Source organism: Staurois parvus, unplaced genomic scaffold (assembly GCF_062004578.1).
Source record: "Staurois parvus isolate SC_StPar_1 unplaced genomic scaffold, SC_StPar_1.0 ptg000415l, whole genome shotgun sequence".
NCBI lineage: Eukaryota > Metazoa > Chordata > Amphibia > Anura > Ranidae > Staurois > Staurois parvus.
In genome coordinates, this window is record NW_028318211.1 from 3692980 (window position 1) to 3716362 (window position 23383).

Consider the following 23383-nt stretch of genomic DNA (forward strand, 5'->3'; position numbering starts at 1 on the left):
ATGTACTTAGAAAGACACAAGATATAGAGTAAGGCATACTGCTAAATCACTTCTGCTATGCTATAACAATTTTCTTTAAACTATGTCTAAACCTAAGACCAAAATGCAATGTTGCAGCTTACAGATGCAGCAACTGCATTTGTTTTCTTTTTTCAAGCTAAGAACGTTTTCAGCAAGCACAGCAATTACATGTTGGTTTTACCAGTGTACTTGTCACTTCCTGTGAGCTGCACTGTAGAAGAAGGAGATGAAGAGACAGGAACATGTTTTTAGTCCATATCAGGAGAGCAGCCAAGGGTGACAACCATGGCTCCCTCTATAGAGACAGTGGATGAGAAATTTAGCCACCCAGGAATTGGACTAGGACTAGAATATTTTGGGTTTAGATACACTAAGAATTTCTAAGATACACTTATTTAGCATTATTCAGAATAGTAAAGTGATATTAAAGGTTTGGCTAAAAAAAAAAACCCAAACATGTCATACTTACCTGCTCTGTGCAGTTTTGCACAGAGCAGTCCTGATCCTCCTCTTCTTGGTTCCCCCACTGGCATTTCTGGCTCCTCCCCCTTGACCAGTGCTCCGAATAGCAAGCCACATGCTATGGGGACACTGGTGGCTTCCATAAAACACATAGAGCCTTGGATTAGCCCCGCCCCTGCTCTCTCCTCATTGGCTCACTTGTTGTGATTGACAGCAGTGGGAGTCAATATCTCCCACTGTTGTCTCAGCCAATGAGAAGAGGGAGTCATTCATGAATAGAATGCATGAAGGTAAAAAAAACCTTTAGCCTTTACAACCACTTTAATCTACTACATTGAAATGCCAAAGCTGTAGGCAGCTCTTGTTCTCTGTATACTATATAGAACAATATTGTTATGTCTATGTTCTTATCTAGCTGTAGAGTGTTCCATTCTTGATCTGATTTATTAGGTTTCTTATGGAGATCGTTTAGGATGGACATAGATGGATTGAAATTGGGCCGGTTCAGAAAAGACCGCTTGAATTTCAATCCATCTATGTTTTTTCCTGTGAGTGATAACTTGATCTTATAACTGACTTCTCACAAACCTTTTTGTTATATGAGCTCTGCAGTCAATTGGCTACAGTGCTGGTCAGTGTATTCTGACAGAGGAAGAGTTCCCACTGTCAGAATACAATAAATCAGTGGGGAAGATTACTCTATCCACCTTACCTGTGTGTATGTTGATGTGATTGACCTGGGTCCAAGCATTATTGGCAATATAGCAGTGCCCCCTGGTGGAGATGACATACTTCCGGGAGGATGGCTGGGGTAATTCTACACTTCTTAATGAATAGGGAGGACAGCCCCTTATGACTTATGGATGTCTGCTCATTGGAAGGAGGAATACACCAGGCGGGTCAAGGGTGTGTGTGTGGGTGGTGCTTGAGAGGGCTTTTAAACACAGTTTTGGCCAGGCTCTGATTAATTGACGATTTTTCCTACATGGGATCCAGCTAAAAGATACTCAGATTTGAGAAGGAACTTACGTAACATATCATCTTTACTATTATTCCTATATACTCTGTAATATTGGTTTGGATCTCTCTCTTAGGGTTTTACTTCCTTTGTAAATAAATAAGACCTTGCTTCTTTGAGCATTGTGTTTGTTATTATAGCTAATATTGCAGTATATTAGGTCCTGTAATATCGTCAAAGCTTCTATATGTACTAATTAATAGGAACAGACAAATAGTACATAATTATATGAAAACAGGATTCTAAAGAAAACCACCCCCTTATTTTTTATTTCGGGGAGGGGGAGGATAACTTCTGCTTCTGATCACCTTAGGCGATCGCAGCCAAAGTGGGAGCAGGTACTTGTCAAATTCGGGTACCCACTCCCCAGAGGTGTCAATCCTTAATGTGGAACCTTAAAGACTTAAAGCGGAACTTCCCCTTTTGGGTGGAGCTCTGCTTTAATTAAAAATAGGTACGTACACACATCTTTACAGGTTAGGCAGGGTAGGTAGGAGGAGCGGGAAGGTAACATTTTTAAGAATGGATAGTGTTAGACTTTTCTTCCACTTTAAACCAAATCTATGCTTTGCCCATGCAGGGAAAAGCAACATGTTTATTTTAATGCCTCACTCACAATCAGCACATGCCTATCAGTCATTTCACCATTTCAGTAAAGAAAATACCCAGTGCTTCCAGGTATGGAGAATCATGTTACTGATTCCATGTGACAGCACTCATGCTTGGTGATTGATCCAATGAAGTCATATGGGTGCAGGGAGAGTCACCATTCCTGTACAATATCTAACTGGTAAGACTTACACAGAACTACTTTTCCTGTCAGCTGAATGGATTGGTAAAACAATCAAAATGAAGGTGAGTATATCCTGCTGACGATGGGACCAAAGTCCATAACTTGCAGACACATATAGGGGTTTATTTACTAAAGCTGGAAAGTGCAAAATCAGGCTCACTTCTGCATAGAAGCCAATCAGCTTCCAGGTTTTATTGCCAAAAATTAAATGAAGAAGCTGAGGTTAGAAGCTGATTGGTTTCTATGCAGAAGTGAGCCTGATTTTGCACTCTCCAGCTTTACTAATAATCCCCATGAATGCAGTTTGACTGCTCTAGCTATTTCCCATGCTTTCTATAATCAGTCTTAGTCAGCCCTGGCTTTTCTGAATACTCTTGCACAAGTGCTGCTAGTGCATTGCTCATAACATAAGTAACATTGACAGCAAAAGTATACACTAGCTGCATACATATTTTTTTTATCTCTATCCGTATCACAAGCATGTAAATACACTATATTGCCAAATGTATTGGGAACCCCTCCAAATCATTGGATTCAGGTGTTCCAGTCACCTCCATGACCACAGGTGTATAAAATCAAGCACCTAGGCATGCAGACTGCTTCTACAAACATTTGTGAAAGAATGGCTCACTCTCAGGAGCTCAGAGAATTCAAGCGTGGTACCGAGATAGGTTGTCACCTGTGCAATAAGTCCATCCATGAAAAATTACTAAATATTTGACAGTCAACTGTTAGTGGTATTATAACAAAGTGGAAACAACTGGGAACAACAGCAACTCAGCCACGAAGTAGTAGGCCATGTAAAATGACAGAGTGGGGTCAGCGCATGCTGCACAGTGCTCAGAAGTCGGCAACTGTCTGCAGAGTCAGACCTTCAGATCAGCACAACAACAGTGCGTGGAGAGCTTCATGGAATGGGTTTCCATGGCCGAGTAGCTGCTTCCAAGCCTTATATCACCAAGTGCATTTGCAAAGCGTCAGATACAGTGGTGTAAAGCACGCCACCACTAAACTCTAGAGCAGTGGAGACATGTTTTCTGGAGTGAGGAATCATGCTTCCCTGGCAATCCAATGGATGTGTCTGGGTTTGGCAGTTGCCAGGAGAACGGTACTTGCCTGACTGCATTGTGCCAAGTGTAAAGTTTGGTGGAGGGGGATTATGGTGTGGGGTTGTCCTTCAGGGGTTGGGCTTGGCCCCTTAGTTCCAGTGAAGGGAACTCTTAAGACATTAGCATACCAAGACATTTTGAACAATTCCATGCTCCAAACTTTGTAGGAACAGTTTGGGGATGACCCCTTCCTGTTCCAACATGACTGCACACCAGTGCACAAAGCAGAGTCCATAATAATGAGCAAGTTTGGGGTGGAGGAAATTGACTGACCTGCCAGTTAATTGACTGACCTCAAACATTCCCATAGACACACTCCTAAACCTTGTGGACAGCCTTCCAAGAAAAGTTGAAGCTATTATAGCTGCAAAGGGTGGGCCAACTCAATATTGAACCCTACGGACTAAGACTGGGATGCCATTAAATTTCCTGTGTGTAAAGGCAGGCGTCCTAATACTTTTGGTAATATAGTGTATTTCGATGACTGTGCAGACTGAAGAGACCATTATTTTAAACCCTTTAAAAATATATTTACTTAGGCGCAGAGGAAACATGTACAGAAGTTGAATTAATAAAATGAGATATGCAATATGTAAAATAATATGAGTATTATGTAAAAAATGCAATATTTATGTAATATCACAGAAACTTGCCTGATATCTTGATAGACACATTTCTCATGATAGAACTCATCCATTTTCCAAGTCTCTCTATCTGATAATCACAACTATATTGTCCACCTGACCCTGGCAGAGAGGTATCTATGTGCAAGGTAACATTTCCTGTGCAGTACCCCAGCGAAAAGATTTTCTGCCCATTCTTGTAAAACCTGAGTATCATTTGTTCTTGGTTTTTAAAGGTATAACATGTCATAGCAACAGGCTTCCCAGCCAAAAACATATCTTGTAATGGCTGCAGTGAAATTATGGGTGCTGGTGGTAGGGCTGTAACAAACAAACGCAAAAGGTAAAAATTAGTTTACATGCAACATGCTAAAGATATGGCTCATATACTGTAGACCTTTGGCTGCTCAACCTTTTGAAGAGCGAGGGCCACTTAGGTGATTTGGTAACAGGTAGCAAGCCACAATGAAATGAAATGGTTCAGAATTTCAAGTTTTTTATTTTGAATAGCATAATGAACACAGAATAATGAAAGAGCTGAATACTGGTGGGAAGGAGAGGAGGAGAAGCTGGCTTTCAGCAGTTGCAGGAGGAAAAAGCAGAGGATCGATTCCTGTATATGCCCCCCCTGCTGCCCCTCCTGTCCAAGTGTAAAACAGAATGTAACAGGGAGGCTGCACGGGCCCCCTGGAGCATGAGCCGGAGTTTCCATTGCAAGCCTTCTATAAGGCTTTTTTAATACTGATGCAATGCAGTTTACAATGCACCTGCAGGTTAGCTATGCTTTGCCATAGACTTCTATTATATCTTGTATGTGTAGTGCACTTTTTGAAAGTGCACCAAATCTCCGGCATTTGTTTGAGGTGGAGGGCCACATCCAAGGTTGAACACCCCTGGTTTAAAAAATATGTCATGTGTTAAAGCTAAAGCTTTACTATGGATATTTGTGTATAGTTACATTGGTTTAGCTTGGACCTTAATGGGACTTGATGTTCTTCTCCAGCATCCTTAATTAGCAACTTACATGTCTTGCCCCTCTTCCTAATTTATACTGTATTCTCTGTTACACGCAGCTTTTCCTTTTTTTAACTATGTATGCACATAGCAAGCTCCCTTGTTTTTATATTATTAAGGGTTTCATGAGAAAGTACTCAGTACCATCATCCCTAAATTCAGTAGATTCTAAGCGTGCAATATTAATGGGATTTTCACTGGTATATAAAACCAGAATGAGTATCAAGTACAAAGGAAGACAACTATGTATGATCCTAAAAACTATTTTTAAATGCATTATTTACAACATATAAGATCAGAAGAATCCTTAAAAAGTTAGTTTTGGCTGACAACTAGGTTACTTATGCACAATCTTTACAGACAAGAATTTTTCCCTCTCTCAAAGAGATATAACCATTCATAATGTTTATAATGATTTTTATTCAATGTATTTCATGAACAACATTCACATCTTTAGGAGGACGTTGATAAAAAATGTGAATCTATAATATACAAATAATAAACATGTATATATTACATGTAACACCCTGCTATTATACAGGCTGCAGGATGTTAAAAAAGACACAGGGTGGCAGAGCTCTTTCCTTACCTCAGATTTAAACCTGGCTATCAGCTTCTGAGGGCTGAAAGTGAGCTATCTTTACTCTTTAGTAGTTTTTCCTTTGCTCACTGGGAACAGAAACAACTCAGAGTTGGGGCCCTTGGTTAAATTCTGAATTGCAGGATGTCCAGAACTGACTGAGATTAAGTCCTCATGCACATGGGACGTTTTTACAGCGGCTGTTTTTTGCTTTTGCGTTTTTTTTCTACAGCTAGAAAACCCCCCAGCATGTTATCCTATGTGTTCATTCACACATAGACTGTAATCAACGTTTTTTGGCAGGGGCATTTTTTGGCTGGAAAAAAACCCCAGAACTGGTGGGTTTCTAGAGGTGTTTTCTAACTGTAAAAATGCTCTAACGCTGAAAAGCGCTGCACAACAAGGTAAAACGCGGTAAATTGCGGCAAAGCAGCAGTTTTGGACGTTTTCTTGACCCCCCCCAATTTTTTTTTTCTGGTTAAAAAAAACTCAAAAACGCAAAACTGAAAACACACAAGACACGGCAAAATGCTTATACATAAATGCTGAAAAACTCACATTTTTAACGTGACTTTGCACAGCTAACGTTACCAGCGTTATTAAAATGCCCAGAGCACATGGAACCTTATGCTGTATGTGTTGACTTTTGTTTAAAGTTACTAAGAGTGATAACTTTTATTATATGCACGATTATTACTTTGTGCTTCTTTAACTATATTATAAACAAAATAGCAGTTCCCTCTAACTGATGTGTGAGTCTATTTTCTGGTCATTTTGAGAGAGTTTACTCTGGCCAGAAGTGTATGGTGATGTCAGCAGGGATTGAGCTTTCAGAGTGGGATCAAGAGCAACAGGGAACCTGAAAATAGCTTAGCGACTCCTAAGGGGGTATTGCTACATACAATAAATCTATACATATGTGTAAACATTATCAGTTGACAATATTTTTGGCTTTACTTTTCCATTTACCTAAAATCACATCAACTTTAAAAACTTTAAAAACAAAAAATTGATTCTTTTGGTGTTCCCTAATCTTATGGTCCTCAAAGGGTTAAGACACCTACAAATGTATGGCACTTGTTATTTTAATTGGCTGGTTTTGATTTTAGGTATATGAACATTTTAAGCCAAATTAATTGTCAATGATTTTTAGACATGTATATAGCTCTATTGTAATTTGTTTGATGTTTGTATATTAAAGGTTCACATTTCTTGACAATGTTCTCCTGAAGAAGTGTTCATGAATTGTGTTGAGGAAAAAAACAGCGTCTATGGATAATGTAAAATCATTCGAAAATGTTAAACATAATGCTATGAAACCTTAGGCTAGACCTAGATAACATTATGCGTGGTTTTAAGTCTCTGACAGAGAGGAAAGTAATATTTTTTTTAAAGATTGTGAATAAGTTACGTAGTCACCAGCGGAAACTTTAACTTTTTCGGGATTCTTCTAAACGTAAAGAACTGTTTTTAAAATTTATATATATACTTTTCCACATTTGTGTTTGATATTCATTTTGATTTTATGTACCAGTGAAAGTCCCAATAATATTGCACATTTTGCATTGTTTCTGTCATTGCAGTTTTGATTCAGTCTCTGCAGCTGTCTGTGGCTGTGACAGTGCGGTATTGATTTTTTTCCTTGCTGACATATTCATGGCTGTGTCTGCATGGTACTATTTCCATCTCTGTGGACCTGTCTGTGGCTGTCAGTGGATACTGATTCTGTCTCTGCTGATGCATTTGTGGTTGTGACCTTGCAGTATTGATTTGGGCTCATGTTTTTGGCTGTGTTGGTGTGGTACTAATTCTGTCTTTGTGGACTATTCTGCTTTTGTCAGTACAGTATCATTTGTATCTCTGCAATATTTCTGTCTGTGTCAGTATGGTAGTGATTGTGCATCTTCAGGCATGTTTCTGGTTAGTACTATTGATTGGATATTTGGTTGATTGTGTTTGTAGTTTGGCAATGATATTATAATGTCTCTGCAGATCTGTTTTTGTGTCAGTACAGTACTGATTGTGTCTCCGCAGACTTTATCTTTTTTTCTTCTGTCTTTGCAGATACCTTTGTGGTTGTGTTAGTGCTTTTTATTTATGGGGAAGCAGAATTGAAGGCTGAAGTAGAAGTAGATGTGATATCCCCCTGCAACACCTTTCTCTGGCCTCACTAAATTTAGTATACTATGGCTGAGCTACAATCTATTTGTCAGGATTCTGCAGGTTCTCTCTAAACCTGGTGGCTGATTACTCCTGCCTGTTGGTGGAGGAATGTTACAGCAAATAGCATGTGAGGATCAACCTCTGGAGTGTGGACTATTTATCCAACCTAGCCAATCCCTGGGAGGCTATCTCAGAGGTTATGGCTGGGGAGAAGATAAATATTTGGGATTAGCTGATCAGGCCTGCGGAACAGACATCTGTTGAAGCTGGGCTTGAAAATGGATCCCTCACGAAGAATGTTGCAGAGGAGCTTGGCGGAAGCTGCCACCTGGACATTGTTATGCAATATGCAGTGACAGAGAGATTGTGACTTCTTTCATAGAGTCACACGTTTATTTGGCTGCCCTGCCCATTATCGGTGCTACTTTGTGGCTGTTGCTAAAGGGTCTTTAAATGCTGGTATTTTTCAGGAAGCTGCACTCAAAATTTTTTGGGGCCTAGAGTAGTCTTCACCTTAAAGGATAAATTCACCTTTTGTAACATGTTACACTGATATTTATATTAATATGTTACGAATGGACCGGCCCCACTCCTCCCTGTTATATTATATTCACAAAGTCAATAAAGGTGCAAATACATCTCATGAGTACAGCACAAACAGTCCACAAAACAAACAGGTGTACAGAAACGATGGAACATTTATATACTGACGCGTTTGGAGGATAAGTTTGTGCTGTACTCATGAGATGTATTTGCACCTTTTATGACTTTGTGAGTATAATACTTACTTTTTCACATCAAATGTATTATTTTAAAGGATAATGCAGTAGGCCGGTGCACCCTCTGTTTGTTTTTCATTACTGCAGTGCTCCCAGACCTTCCTAGTCTTGTGAGGGCAGCAAGGCAAGTGCACCCCATGAAGGCCAAGTTTTGACTGTAGCCCATTAATGCCTTTGGGCCTACTCCCCAATCTCAGGATGACTGTAGTTTTTTATCTCTTTGTCAAGTTGTATAACACCACTAGAGTATACCCTAACAGTAGTATTCCTCTCCATTCCCCTGGCTGACATAGGGGAGATCATGTGCCTGGACTAGGGTGGCCTGAAAATAGGTATGTCTACAGATCTTTTGTTACACAGGTTAGTCAGAACAGGTGTTAGGAAGGAAGGAGTACTTTTAAGAGTAGTTAGGGTCTGACAAGAATTTTACTTGACATAATAAGAGTAAAAATAGTAATAGTTTACCATACACATTGATGGATTTGTTGTTGCTTCTCGTAGAACTGGAATTATTTTGCAATGTTTCACAACTATACGAACCACTATCAGAGTTTTTAAGTGTTCGGATGTAAAAAGTTGAACTGTTTTGTGTGCTGATTGAAATATAATCCCTAAAAAACACAAAATTCTGTATCTCTGATTCGTTTGGAACCAAACAGTTTAATGTTACAGATTCTCCTTCTAAGTACCAAAGGTAACCCGTTGATAATGTTAGCACTGGTGGTGTTTCCACATCTGTAAATTTAACAAAATGTACATTAGTGAAAAGTATATAAAGTATATAAAGACAGGATATATCTCATGTTTGGTGATAAATAGTGAAAGAAACTCACATAAGAAAAATATATACATTTTTGTACTAATTTAGCCTAGCGAGACATCATTATGAAGATTGACATTATTTTAACCATTTCCATACCGAGCACTTTTACCCCCTTCCCTCCCAGGCCATTTTTCAGGTCTCAGCGCTCTCACACGTTGAATGACAATTGCGCAGTCATACAACATTGTACCCAAACTAAAATTTTATAATTTTCTTCACACAACTAGAGCTTTCTTTTGGTGATATTTAATCACCACTGGGGTTTTTATTTTCTGCTAAATTAACAAAAAAAGACCAAAAATTTTGAAAAAAAACCCCCACATTTTTCTTTGTTTCTGTTATAAAAGTTTGCAAATAAATAATTGTTCTTCATAAATTTAGGCTGAGATGTATTCTGCTACATGTCTTTGGTGAAAATAACCCAAATTAGGATGTATTATTTAGTTTGTAGGAAAGTTAGAGTTTACAAACTATGGTATAGATCTGAAAATTGATCAGTCCCGAAGTACTGACAGCCAATCTAATTTCTTGAGGTCCAAGAATGTCAGAACAGTACAGATATCCCCCAAATGACCCCTTTTTGCAAAGTAGACAGTCCGATGTACTTCATAAGAAACATGGCGAGTTTTTGGAAGTTGTATTTTTTTTGTCATAATTTTTCGGAAAATGAAAAAAAATTTTTTTTACATACTGTTACCAGTGCAGTACAGCATCATCATATAACTGGCATGGCGGTGATCAGGGACACTGACTGGTGACAGTATGAAAAAAAAATACATTTTTTAAAATTTTTTTTATTATTTTATAATTTTTTATTACATTTTTTTTTAAGATTTTTTTTTCATATTTCACTTTGACCAAAGTAGTACAATGTTACCATAGTAACATTGTACTAATTTGGGGAAGTGATCAGTTTGTTTTTTTTTACACAATTTGCTTATAGCAAAGAATTACTTTGCTATAAGCAAGCATTTACCTGAATGACATCGATTCATTCAGGGCTTTTTTTTTTTTTTTGTGCTGAGCTGTGATTTGGTCACAGCTAATCACATGTCTATTTAATTGATAATCCAAGATACATTTTGATTGGATGCAAATTAAAGGGAGTTTATGGTCACAATATAACATTCCTGTACTGACTCCACCCATCAGCACCTTTGTAGTTCGGAAGGCCGACTCTGTGAATTGTGTGATACAGCAGTGCCTACTCACAGGGCAAAGTAAATACGTGTCACAGAATTCAGGAAATAAATGTTTGGAGATCTTCACAAAGAAAGTTTACAAACTTCAAGATTGTCCTAATAGGTATAGGCTACAAAAAATAAATTGCACTGTGCAAATGAATATGTGATTTTACTTCTGACCATAGATATGTCTTAAATGGATTGTTTAGGCGAGCCCTCACATTATTTAGTCTTGGTAAAGGACCTCCACGGTATTATTTTCAGAAATAATTTATGTTGTCATGCTTTTAGTAGGGCTTACATGTTTCTGCTATTCTTTTAAAAAATGTATTTTCTCTTCTTGTGTCCTGGCTGCACTGGTATGTGGGTACCCCCCTGACCACTGCTGGGATCTATATCGCGCCAAGGTCTCCAGTTTGTGCATGTTGCCGATTAGAACTACAATTTTACATGCAACCATTCCAGCCATCTGGATCAAATGCATAAAACTCTCTCTCTCTCACACACACACTGGGGTTGAACTTGATGGACTTATGTCTTTATTTCGACCTTATCTACTATGTGTTTATACATCTATAGTATTTCACAGGTTATACAGTGCATTACTAGCTTTGGCATTATTGATATTAATGTTGTTTCCCCTCTTCTTGCTGCCACATGCATATATGCGGTGTCTCGACGCGTAGGCTTTAATGCCGAGCGGGCTCATATATGTGTCTACATGTAAACAATTTACTGCGCTGAGAGCGCGCTATCAGCACAGTAACTAAACTGTCATGGAAAGCCCCTAAAGGAAACTTTTGGCTGGGAGCTTTCGATCATGTGACCTCTGTGACAGCCAATCACAGCGGTCACATGATGGTCACCTGCCTCTAACTTTGGCATTTTGATCCACTTATAGTGCTGGGAGGAGGCAGCAGGAAGGGTTTAAAATTTGTCTCTCTCAGCATTATTCCATTTGAGTTCCTATACTTTGGCCAAAATAGACCACACTACTACTGTGGGGCCAATTATTGCAGCCTGGCTACATAACAAGTTACCAAGGCCATAACCTACTTCTGGATACAATGTATGTATATTCAGTTAATAAGCTGTTATGAGGTGGCTATACTATCAGTCATAGATGTTAGTGTTTTGGAACCAGGACTCCCTTGATAACCTTTCTGCACCAGTTCCACGTATTCCAATCTGCTGAAGCCATTATGAAGTGATCTCATTTTTTCTGTTGAGTTTTTCTTATTGTTATTACTCCATTGGACAAAAGAGGGTAATGGGTGATTTAGCCTGCCAGCTTCCTCTTATAACTGAAATTTCACTATTATTCGACTTTTAGTAGGGACTTAGAGGACAGAAGAATACAAACCTGGTTGGTTTAAGAAATTGCAGAGGCATCCGGAAAGGCACATTGTCACTGAAATACAAAAGATGGAGAAAATGTATTATTCTATAAATTTTATTAGAAAAATAGATAAAAAGTCTTGGACTTCCATTCAAAAAAGTACTCTTACAGTAGATCCCAAATCTGTAGTAATATCTAGTACTAATGCATTATAAAAGAAAACCATGATGATGTTTGCTCAGTTTTTATACACATCAGTCTGTATTTTGAATGGTGGCCCAATGCACCTTGTAAATACACCTCACCACACAAGATTTCAGTGCAGCACAATGTATAGATGTGAACCATCTGTGTGTTGTGGTGCAAAACACAAAAAGTGGCAGTTTTTCCTGCATTAAGTTTGCACTACCAGCACATTCAACTGAATAAGCTGCATTAATGCAGTGCATCTAAATGCACGCAAACGTACTGCCATGATGCACTGCATAGTGTTATTTCAGCCTAAGAGTCATTGCACGCTGGCGATTAGGGTACAATGCTTTTGAATTGCTTTCACCACATATTTTCTGGTGGTCACTTTATGTATGAGAAAAAAGGAAGATCAGATGCTGCTTTGTCAATTTTCAGAAAAATTTTAGACATTTTGTAGAAATGTGTCCATTTTTGTGAAATGAATTGCCAATGGAGGAATTTTGTGTACATGACACCTACAGTTTGCCATGTTGCATTGATTTTTTTTAGAAAATTGCAGCTCTGCAGTTTGAAAAGGACATTTGATTTTTTATAACCTTAAATTACAATATGGCTTGCGCAACAAAGTTATATGCTTTAACCTTTTATTTTCCATAAAAATGGAGTTACCCTTTAAATGGTTAAAAAAAATAAATATAGTGCAGGAAGTGTGTCACCTGCAGGATACATGGTAACTTGGCCAATAACTATAACCAAAGTGAGTGTGGCTTTACAGTGAATGACTTGTAGTGTCGCCCCTTTGCCCTTCTGCTTTGCTATGTTTTAGACAGAATAAGGCCCAGGGGTACACTAAACAGAAAAGACTCATCATTGATGTCAGTGGAAGTAAAATAATCCCCATCCTTGGTGTCAGAGTAAAAATAAACCCTATCTTTGATGTCAGTGCAACTAAATATAAGCCTCTCTATTAATGTTACTGAGACAAAATAATCCTCAATGATGTTGTTATAAAATAAACGCTACCGTTGGTGTCAGTGGGAATAAATAAAAGTCCCATTGCTGGTATCAGCACCATGATTAGTGTCAGTGAAATAAAAGACACCCTTGTCACTGGTGTAGTGGGATAAAATAAGCCCCATCGTTGATATCAATGGTTGCTATTGTCAGTGGGATAAAAAAAAAAACCCTGTTGTTGGTGTTAGTAATGCAGGCCATAGACGGGTCGAACATCGGCTGATTTTTAAAAAAAACCCCGAAAAATCGGTCGTTCGATCGGCCGACGTTACCACCAACGTTAAAAAAATTGGCCGATTTTTGACCCATCTATAGCCGGCATTTGACAGAGACAGGGGAGAACACCATACAATGTGACAGCAAAACAAATAAATTTTTTGGATTACAATGTTTTTATTTGGATACAGATGTTTTTATTTAGATACAAATGGATACATTTGTTGCAACCGCAAGACTTTCATATAAAATATAATAGGAACAGAATAGAATAGAACTGGACTTCCAGTTCGTAGGAAGGATTCAGGTGTCTCCCATTCCTATGATTGATACACTATAGCAGAATAAAACTTCTTCTTCTTCTTCTTCTTCTTCGTCATGGCTCATGAGCAGATTTTTTTATCAGTAAAATGATTGGCCGATTTGCCCATCATTGCTGGGAAAATCGGCCAATTGTCAAAATTGGACGTGAATTTTCCAACATGACCAATTAAAAAAAATGTGCAAAAACCCCGAAAAATGGCCAACCAATTAACCCAGTAACAGTGCAAAAATCGGCCAATTTTTTTTTCGGCTGAAAAATCGGCCGGTTTTCGACCCATCTATGGCCGGCATAAGTTATAATGGGCTATGTCTTTGATGTCAGTGGGCTATAAAACAACAAGGTCATTGGTGTCAGTGAGATAAAATTATCTCCATCTTTGGAGTCAGTGGGATAAAATTAGCTCCATCATTGGAGTTAGTGGGATAAAATTATCCCTGACTTTAGTGTTAAAGGAATAATTAAAACCCAGCCGTGGGTGTCAATGTTCTAAAATAATCCCTGCCATTGGTGTTAGTGGGACAAATAAAGCCCTGTTGTTGCTGTCAGTGGAAAAAACAAGCTCTGTCGTTTGTGTCAGTGGGACAAAATAAACCCCATTGTTAATCTCAGTGGGATAAAATAAGCCCCATTGTCAGTGGGATAATAAGGTAAAAAATGTCAAGAAAGGTGCGCAAAAAGTAAAAAATTAAAAATATGCTGCTGGCAAAACAATCAGATAAATTGCGTATAGATAACCATAAATAAATTGCCGATGCATTTCATCACAAATGACATCACCTGGTGCATCGGGTGGAGTCTGCTTTCTTGATGTCATCACTCTGTTTTAGCTTACCAAGAAGTTGGATTTTTTCCCAGGACAAGAGGTTTTGTATTTTTACACAGTGCTTATCTGTCTACACAAGACTCTCTGTAAGGTTTTACGCGATGATTGTTCTCCTGTTTCTTCCTTTATGGATTGATTGATTATATGCATTGAAGAGACATATAAAACGGGGATAGCCAGAAGGGATCCTTTCTGTTTATATTGGTTGTCCAGCATCTTTCCTCCGCTTGATAGCTATGGTGGAAACACATCTTCAGGCCTTATATTCATGCGTTTATGACTCTTATTAGCTTAAGAGTCTATATGTTCCAGTAAGAGTCCTACCATTATTCGGTGGTGGTGCACTTGTTTTACTTGAAGACACGCGGTATTTGATTACACATTATCAGAATATTGGGACTTTCCTCTGTGTTTTTCTCTATTTGGACTTGATTTGGGACTATATGTTGATGTTTTTTACACCATTTTCTTTTGTACACATTTGTAATCAATGATGGTTTAGAGCGGCAATGTATTTACAGTTATTAGTGGGATAATATATTGCTCAAAAAAAAAAAAAACACTTTTTAATCAGAGTATAGCATCAAGTCAATTAAACTCCTGGGATATTGATCTGGTCAGATAAGTAGCAGAGGGGGTTGTTAATCATTTTCAGCTGCTTTGTTATTAATTACATTAACAACAGGTGCACCTGATGGGCAACAATGAGACGACCCCCATAATAGGAATAGTTTTACAGGTGCTTTGATTTCTGTACTCACCAAACAATACTGCACAGCTAATTGACATGTTTTCAGCAGATTATGAATGTGTCCTGAAGGAGCCTAGGAAGGTAAAGTCATACAAATTAACTCACAAACACCACAACTATTGATGAACATGATATAGCATATAAGACTTATCTTTGCAGAAAATGACATTAAAAAAAGATAACAGCAATGTAAATTGATCCCAGGTAACAAACTTAAACAGTACAGGTACAGCTCATGCATTCCAGTACCAGCACCATTCTTTTCCCATATGCAGAATCTCTATCACAAATGTAGAATCGGATACACATTACACTTGCACTTTACAGTCTGCCACTGTATGGGTTAACTGTACAAAATGTAACCGGCATTTATTCATGTAAGTTCCATCTAGCTTTTTGCAAAAGTGTCAGAGTTGAAAGTATATCTGGATCCAGTACGGGAGAACCTTATTAGGGGCCTTTCCCTTCACTTCCTGCCATGTAGACCTAACTGGAAGTCAGAAAATATATTTCCAATATAAGGGAATTCCATTCTTAGTTTTCAAGTGTCCCCACTGTAAGATTTCCTCTCTATTCCTGTTTTGGTGGCAACCCAAAATTTTGGATTCACCCTCATTCACATTGACGTTGGTGATCAGGACAAAAATAGAGAGTGAATTTCCCAACTGGCGACACAGACAGCAATAAAAACCTGACAGGGGTTCGAACCTACTCACCACTCCAAAACCAGATCCAAATAAAAAAAAAAAAGGTTTGCCTTTAGGTATACCATCGTGCACATGAGAAAATTGCACTCTGCCTGTTACCTTATGATATGTCCAACACAAATTCATCTTGTCCTATTGTCCCAGGAAAATTAATTGTGTGCCTGATACACCCTCATTCACAGTCCCAGGCAAACTCATTTATTATGGCTGACACAAGCTCATCACTTGCAGTACATGACTAAAACAGTTCCATTAACTAGCAAAATGTCAAATTCAAATTATTATTATTATTTATATAGCACCAACAATGTATGCAGTGTTTTACATATACAGTATATTGTGCAGTCCCTGCCCTCAAGAAGCTTACAATCTAAGGTTCCTAACTCACATTCATACATACACATATGGAGCCAATTTAGAAAGGAGCCAATTAACCTACTAGTATTTCTTTAGAGTGTGCAGATTGTTATCCATTATTTGTCAAAATCTGATCCTTTGTGTGATAAATGTAGATCACAATCTAAGGTTTAAATGAAGGATGGCTGTTTTTCAGAAAAAGGATGCAAATTTATTAGATTTAGGGTGAGGGTTTGCCAAATGATGGATAAGAACTTATGGAGGAAAGATGAGATTTTTTTCAGATGAGGGATGAAATATTGGGGATGTTTTATTAATGTCCAATACAACATTTTGCCTTAAGATTCACACAACTTCCACCAATGATTAGTAGTAGTTTTCACATGAAAGTTGTATAGACCTTGGGTGAATGTTTATACAGTGCCTTGAAAAAGTATTCATACCCCTTGAAATGTTCCACATTTTGTCATGTTAAAACCAAAAACATACATGTGTTTTATTGAGATTTTATGTGATAGACCAACACAAAATGGCACATAAAAAGAAAAGGTACGGCGCTATAATAACAAAAACTACAACTAAAAATGAAATAAATAATTAATAAAAATTAAAAAGTCCAATGATTTGCAGAAAAAATAAAAAATAAAAAAAGTCTTTCAAGACAAATATAAAGTTAAATAGTTAAAAAAAAACGCCTTGGGAATCCACCATCACCAGCACCTCAAGACATACTGCCTCTTTCCAGATTTGAATGACCACACAATTAAGTGCCGGTCAGGAGAAGCATACTACAGATATCAAATTAGGCTGACGAACCCAGACACTATTAACTCTGGAAGGATAAGGTGAACTCCAAATGTTGGATGTAGATGGACGCCTATTGGATCCCTCTCAATAGATTCCCAAATCCAGGCATTAGCTCTCAATTGATACTTCAGGTAATTTGCCAAATATAGACCTAAAACAATGAATTATCCTCAAAGAGGACAAAATCATCCAAAAAGCAAAAGAATCCTCATAGTGTAGTATGATTAGCAGGATTTATTGCCTTACAACGTAGTATTAAATGTACATTAAAAGTTAATTAAAACAGCATGTCACCAAATAACCAAATGGTATGTTTCTAACTAACAAGATGGCCGCCATGTTCCGGTGCGTGCTGACGTCATGTGCTCTGACTCTTAATTGTGAAGTGGAAGGAAAATGATAAATGGTTTTCAACATTTTTACAAATATCTGAAAAGTGTAGTGTGCATTTGTATTCAGCCCCCCTGTGTCAATACTTTGTAGAACCACCTTTCGCTGCAATTACAGCTGCAAGTCTTTTTGGGTATGTCTCTATCAGCTTTGCACATCTAGAGAGTGACATCTAACTCTAAATCTAACAGGTTTTCTTCTAAGATTGCCCTGTATTTGGCTCCATCCATATTCCCATCAACTCTAACCAGTTTCCCTGTCCCTGCTGAAGACAAGCATCCCCACAACATGATGCTGCTACAACCATGTTTTACAATGGGGATGGTGTGTTCAGGGTGGTTTGCAGTGTTATTTTTCCACCACACAGTGTTTTGCTTTAAGGCAAAAAGTTCAGTTTTGGTCTCATCTGACCAGAGAACCTTCTTCCACATGTTTGCTGTGTCCCCCACATGACTTTTTCGCAAACTGCAAACAGGACTTTTTATGGCTTTCTTTCAACAATGGTTTCTTCTTGCCACTCTTCCATAAAGGCCAAATTTGTGGAGTGCACAACTAATAGTTGTCCTGTGGACAGATTCTCCCACCTGAGCTGTGGATCTCTGCAGCTCCTTCAGAGTAACCATGGGCCTCTTGGTTGTTTCTCTGAATAATGCTCTCCTTGCCCAGCCTGTCATTTTAGGTGGATGGTCATGCCGTGGTAGGTTTGCTGTTGTACTATACTCTCTCCATTTTTGGATGATGGATTGAACAGTGCTCAAAGCTTGGTGTGTTCAAAGCTTGGGATATTTTTTATAACCTAACCCTGCTTTAAACGTATCCGCAACTTTATCCATGACCTGTCTGGTGTGTTCCTTAGCCTTCATGATGATGTTTGTTCACTAATGTTCTCTATTAAACCTCTCAAAGCTTCACAGAACAGCTGTATTTATACTGAGATTAATTACACACAGGTGGACTTGATAATTAGGTGACTTCTGAAGGCAATTGGTTCCACTAGATTTTAGTTAGGGGTATCAGAGTAAAGGGGGCTGAATACAAATGCACACCACATTTTTCAGATATTTATTTGTAAAAAATTTTAAAAACCATTTATCATTTTCCTTCCCATTTCACAGTTATGTGCCACTTTGTGTTGGTCTATCACATAAAATCCCAATAAAATACATTTACGTTTCATGAATACTTTTTCAAGGCACTGTACATCTTCAACACAGTGTTTTTGTTCTGGTCCACCTTAAAAAATGAGCTGCTTAAGTTATAAAGCGTAATCACCTATAGGTACCTGCAGCAGCCCTGATCCTCCTCTTCTCATGTTCTCCACCAACGCTCCTGGCCCTTCCCTCCTGCCATGTGCCCCCATAGCAAACAGCTTGCTATGGGAGCAACCAAGCAGGCTCACTCCCGAGCTGTTGCTCTACGTGTCCATTCATACACAGAATGCGGCTCAGCCCTGCCACCGTTCTCTCCTCATTGGCTCACTGGCTGTGATTGCCAGTAGCGGGAGTCAATTGTTCCCACTTATGTCTCAGCCACTGAGGAGGAAGAGTTACAGGAGAGCCGCTGCTCTAGTGAACATCGCTGGATCGAGAGGGGGCTCAGGTAAGTATTAGGGGGGCTGCTGCACACAGAGGGTTTTTACCTTCATGCATAGAATGCATGAACCTAAAAAGCCTTCAGCCTTTACAACCACTTAAAAAAAGAAGTATCACCACAACATAAACCTGATATTGTTCTGATCCATGGTCAACAGTTTGCTTCCCCCACTGCAGTCAAACCACACTGCTAGTAAGGAGACAGACATATCATTTGGTTTAAGTGACAACACTGAACTCTGGCAGCAAGTGGCACTAGAAAGGAGTGTTCTCATTCACCACAACTAGAGGAGGGAAGGCTGTCAGTGAGAGGCTCCTGTGTGTACTCCCATGGTTGAAGAAAAGAAAATTACACAATTTATGGCCAACCCTAGGCCTGCCATAGATGGTTTGAATCTCAGCCAGTCCCTGCTGAACTACGGATCCAAGCATGGGCAGGCTGGTTGCACCCAAGTCAATCCATTGATCAACTTGGGTACAATCAGCATGTGAAATTTCTTGCATGCATTTATTGCCAGTGGCTATACCTGCGTCCCCCATCCCGTTGGGGAACACAATAACTTAGCAGGAGGGATTCCCCCATTAGCACTGGCTGCACTAGTGGGGGAATTGCATCATCTATGACCTGCCTTGTACTCAGCTTCTCTAATACTGCAGAGCTAGTGAAAGTGTTACATTCAATTTTGACTGCAGAGGGGTGGTTTCCTGATGGAATAGGTGCAATCTATTGTTTAATTGTTTGGACATAGCATTGTTGCTGGTAATGTCAAAGAAAGATTTGCCTGTGAGGCCCAACAGGAGTAAAGAAGGGAATAAATAGTGGAAATAAATAGTGAAACAAGGAAAAGAAAGGAGGCCAAACTGTTAACTGCCATTGTAGGTGGGGCATAAACTGAGTAGGTTAGGTTAGGAGTAATCATCCACACACTTCAGATAAACATAGTTCCTTTATGTGTCCTTATTATTGCACAACACAGTCAAGTATACTGTCTTCAGCAAAGATGTATGGATATATTCAGTATTTGCAGAACAGTGCAGGATTATAGAGTATTGCATTTACCAACTGTGTTACCAGAGGGCAGCTACGGCTAGTGAGGGTAGACTGCCTTTAAAAGAGGTGTGTAGAAAAAAGTAACACCTCTCTCCTACTACAGGTCTCTGTTCTTAACACTGAAGGATTAGCAATAACCAAGGAGCCTGCTTTATGCTGTCCCTACACCCCCGGGAACCTTTCTCTCACAAGTGGGCTACTGTCCCTGACCATATATTTGCTAGAAATGTGCTGAAGTGACATGGGTTCCCTTTAAGGTTTCCACCTCATCCCTTTAAAACCGAACACATATTAATGACACAGGTTCTGCTCTACACCCCCCCAGTGCTCACTGTGAGAACTCAGCGATCAGCGGTCGTATGATCACTGAGTTTTCACACATTGAGCCAGCGTGGGACAGATGCAGCATCAAACAGATGCTGCATCCACCTAGGTAAGGATAAACGGGAGAAAAAAAAAGCCCATACTTTTACCTATCACTTCGGGTGAAAGTTGGAAAAAGTGGAAAGTTTGAACTTTTCATAGTGTTTCATATATAATAATAAAAAACTTCTATGTGCTGATCCAAGAACAATTTTTTTAAACAGATCTATACGCAGATTTAACTTTTTGCTTTTTATTGTAATTGGGTATAACACTTGTATTATTTAGATGTACTTGATTGTCATGTGATTTATGTGTAGTTTGTATTTATTTATTTTAATATTATGGTGGACAATATTTGCATGATATACTATTTCACTGAAATAGGGGGAATAGAGGCTGAAAAAAAATATTTTTTAGTTGAAAACAACGCTACACCATTTAATCCACATTTCTTTTAGCTCATTCGGTGCACACAATCTACACACCATATGAGCCAAAAAAGTGCATCTGAACACACACAAAAATGCACAGGGTGCATCAGTGATCCCCTCCCAAAGTGGAAAAACTTCCCTGGCCCCTCTGAGGCTCAAGATTCCTGACTGGGGCAAGGCACTCTGGCCCACCTAGCCAAAATGCCTGGTGGACCCCACTGCACGTGGCTAGTCAAAGCCATCCACTGAGTACTAGGCAAGGGGCTATCCCAAAGAGAGACCCCCGGGCAATGGAGGAAGGAACCTATGAGCCACACATCCTCCCCATCCCTAAACTTCAGAGCAAGCATGAAGAAAACAAACCTACCACCCTTGGTAAATGAAAAACGCCATACATATGAAGTGTAGTGACTAAAGTGAAGAAGAAGAAATACAAAGTGTACAGCATATACAACGGATAGCCTTTTCTGCCTAGTAACAAAAATTGCCTTGGTCTCAGCCAAAAGGCATAGCCCAAAATGGGGTGTTGTCGTGGCCTAGTGTTCATTTACAGTGGGGTCCCAAAACCATAGTGATACCCAGAGGACCCCTGGGTTGCCAATCCCATGTACACTTGACAGAGAAAGAGATGCAGGTGCTGCAAAATGCAGGCAACATTCGCCAGGTTGCAATATACTGTGTGGCAGGTTTGTTTTCTGTCTTAGGGAAACCGTGGCCAGCCTAAGAAAAAAAATTGCTTTAAGACAACTACAATATTTTTCTAAAAACTGTACATATTAATAATATCCTGGAGTTCTGAAGTATTACCAAATTAGACTACTGCAATTGAATTATTCAGTTTACCTTATATCTCTAGAAATCCCTGGTAGACGAGGGTGCCTTGATATGTCTTCTAAAAAATCTGTGTGGACCACTTGCTGCTCTCCTGCTCACTGTTTATCTTGTGAACATAGTTTCTTACTTCTGCCTTGTTACTTCAGTTTTAGGATCAGATCTCATTTCTCTGCAGAGGTTAAAACCACCGCATATCAAGACAAATTTAGATACTTTAACCATATTATGTACTTATTTTTAGCAATGACTAAACTTTTTGAACTCGTACTTTTGCAGTTATCTTAAAACACACAGCTTAGTGTTCCAGTGCTAGGGTTTTGTGTGTGTGTGTATATATATATATATATATATATATATATATATGATAAAAAGTCTACACACCCTTGTTAAAATGTCAGGTTTCTGTGCTGTTGAAAAGATGAGACAACGATAAATCATGTTGTGAACTTTTTCCACCTTCATTGTGACTTATAAACAGTACAACTCAATTGAAAAACAAACTGAAATCTTTTAGGTGAAGGGAAGTAAAAATAAAAAAACTAAAATAATATGGTTGCATAAGTTTTCACACCCTTAAACTAACACTTTTTTGAAGCACCTTTTATTATAGCACTCAGTCTTTTTTGGGTATGAGTCTATCAGCATGACACATCTTGACTTGCAATATTTGCCCACTCTTCCTTGAAAAAACACTTCAAAGTTGTCAGATTGCGAGGGCATCTCCTGTGCACAGATCACCCCACAGATTTTCGATCGGATTCAGGTCTGGGCTCTGGCTGGGACATTCCAAAACCTTAGTCTTCTTCTGGTTGAGCCTTTCCTTTGTTGATTTGGATGTATGCTTTGGGTCGTTGTCTTCTTCTTCATGTTCAGCCTTCTAGCCGAAGCCAATATTGAGTGGTATTTGGAACTGTTCATAATTCCCTCTACTTTGACTAAGGCCCCAGTTCCAGCTGAAGAAAAACAGCCCCAAAGCATGATGCTGCCACCACCATGCTTCACTGTGGGTATGGTGTTCTTTTGGTGATATGCAGTGTTGTTTTTGTGCCAAACATATCTTTTGGAATTATGGCCAAAAAGTTCAACCATTGTTTCAGACCATAACACATTTTCCACACATGCTTTTGGAAGACTTCAGATGTGTTTTTGTAAAATTTAGCCAGGCTTGGATGTTTTTCTTCATAAGAAAAGGCTTCCATCTTGCCACTCTACCCCATAGCCCAGACATATGAAGAATACAGGAGATTGTTGTCACATGTACCATACAGCCAGTCCTTGCCAATATTCCTGCAGCTCCTTTAATATTGCTGTAGGCCTCTTGGCACCCTCCCAGACCAGTTTTCTTCTTGTCTTTTCATCAATTTTGGAGGGACTTCCAGTTCTTGGTAATGTAACTGTTGCACCATATTTTCTCCACTTCATGATGACTGTCTTCACTGTGTTCCATGGTATACAGTGAGGAACAGAAGTATTTGAACACCCTACGATTTTGCAAGTTCTCCCACTTAGAAATCATGGAGGGGTCTGAAATTCACGTTGTAGGTGCATTCCCACTCTGAGAGACAGAATTTAAAAAAAAATTCAGGAAATCACATTGTATGATTTTTAAAGAATTTATT

General features: G+C 38.9%; 1 long non-coding RNA gene across 1 annotated transcript; it reads right to left on the reverse strand.

The window, feature by feature from the left end:
• Positions 1-9045: 9045 nt before the first annotated feature.
• LOC149454880 (uncharacterized) lies at positions 9046-21862 on the reverse strand. The gene is made up of 4 exons (XR_016314166.1): positions 21774-21862; positions 15240-15302; positions 11933-11980; positions 9046-9297 (listed from the first exon to the last, which is right to left on the reverse strand). It is a non-coding gene; the product is annotated as an uncharacterized LOC149454880 (long non-coding RNA).
• Between the last annotated feature and the right edge of the window lie 1521 nt (positions 21863-23383).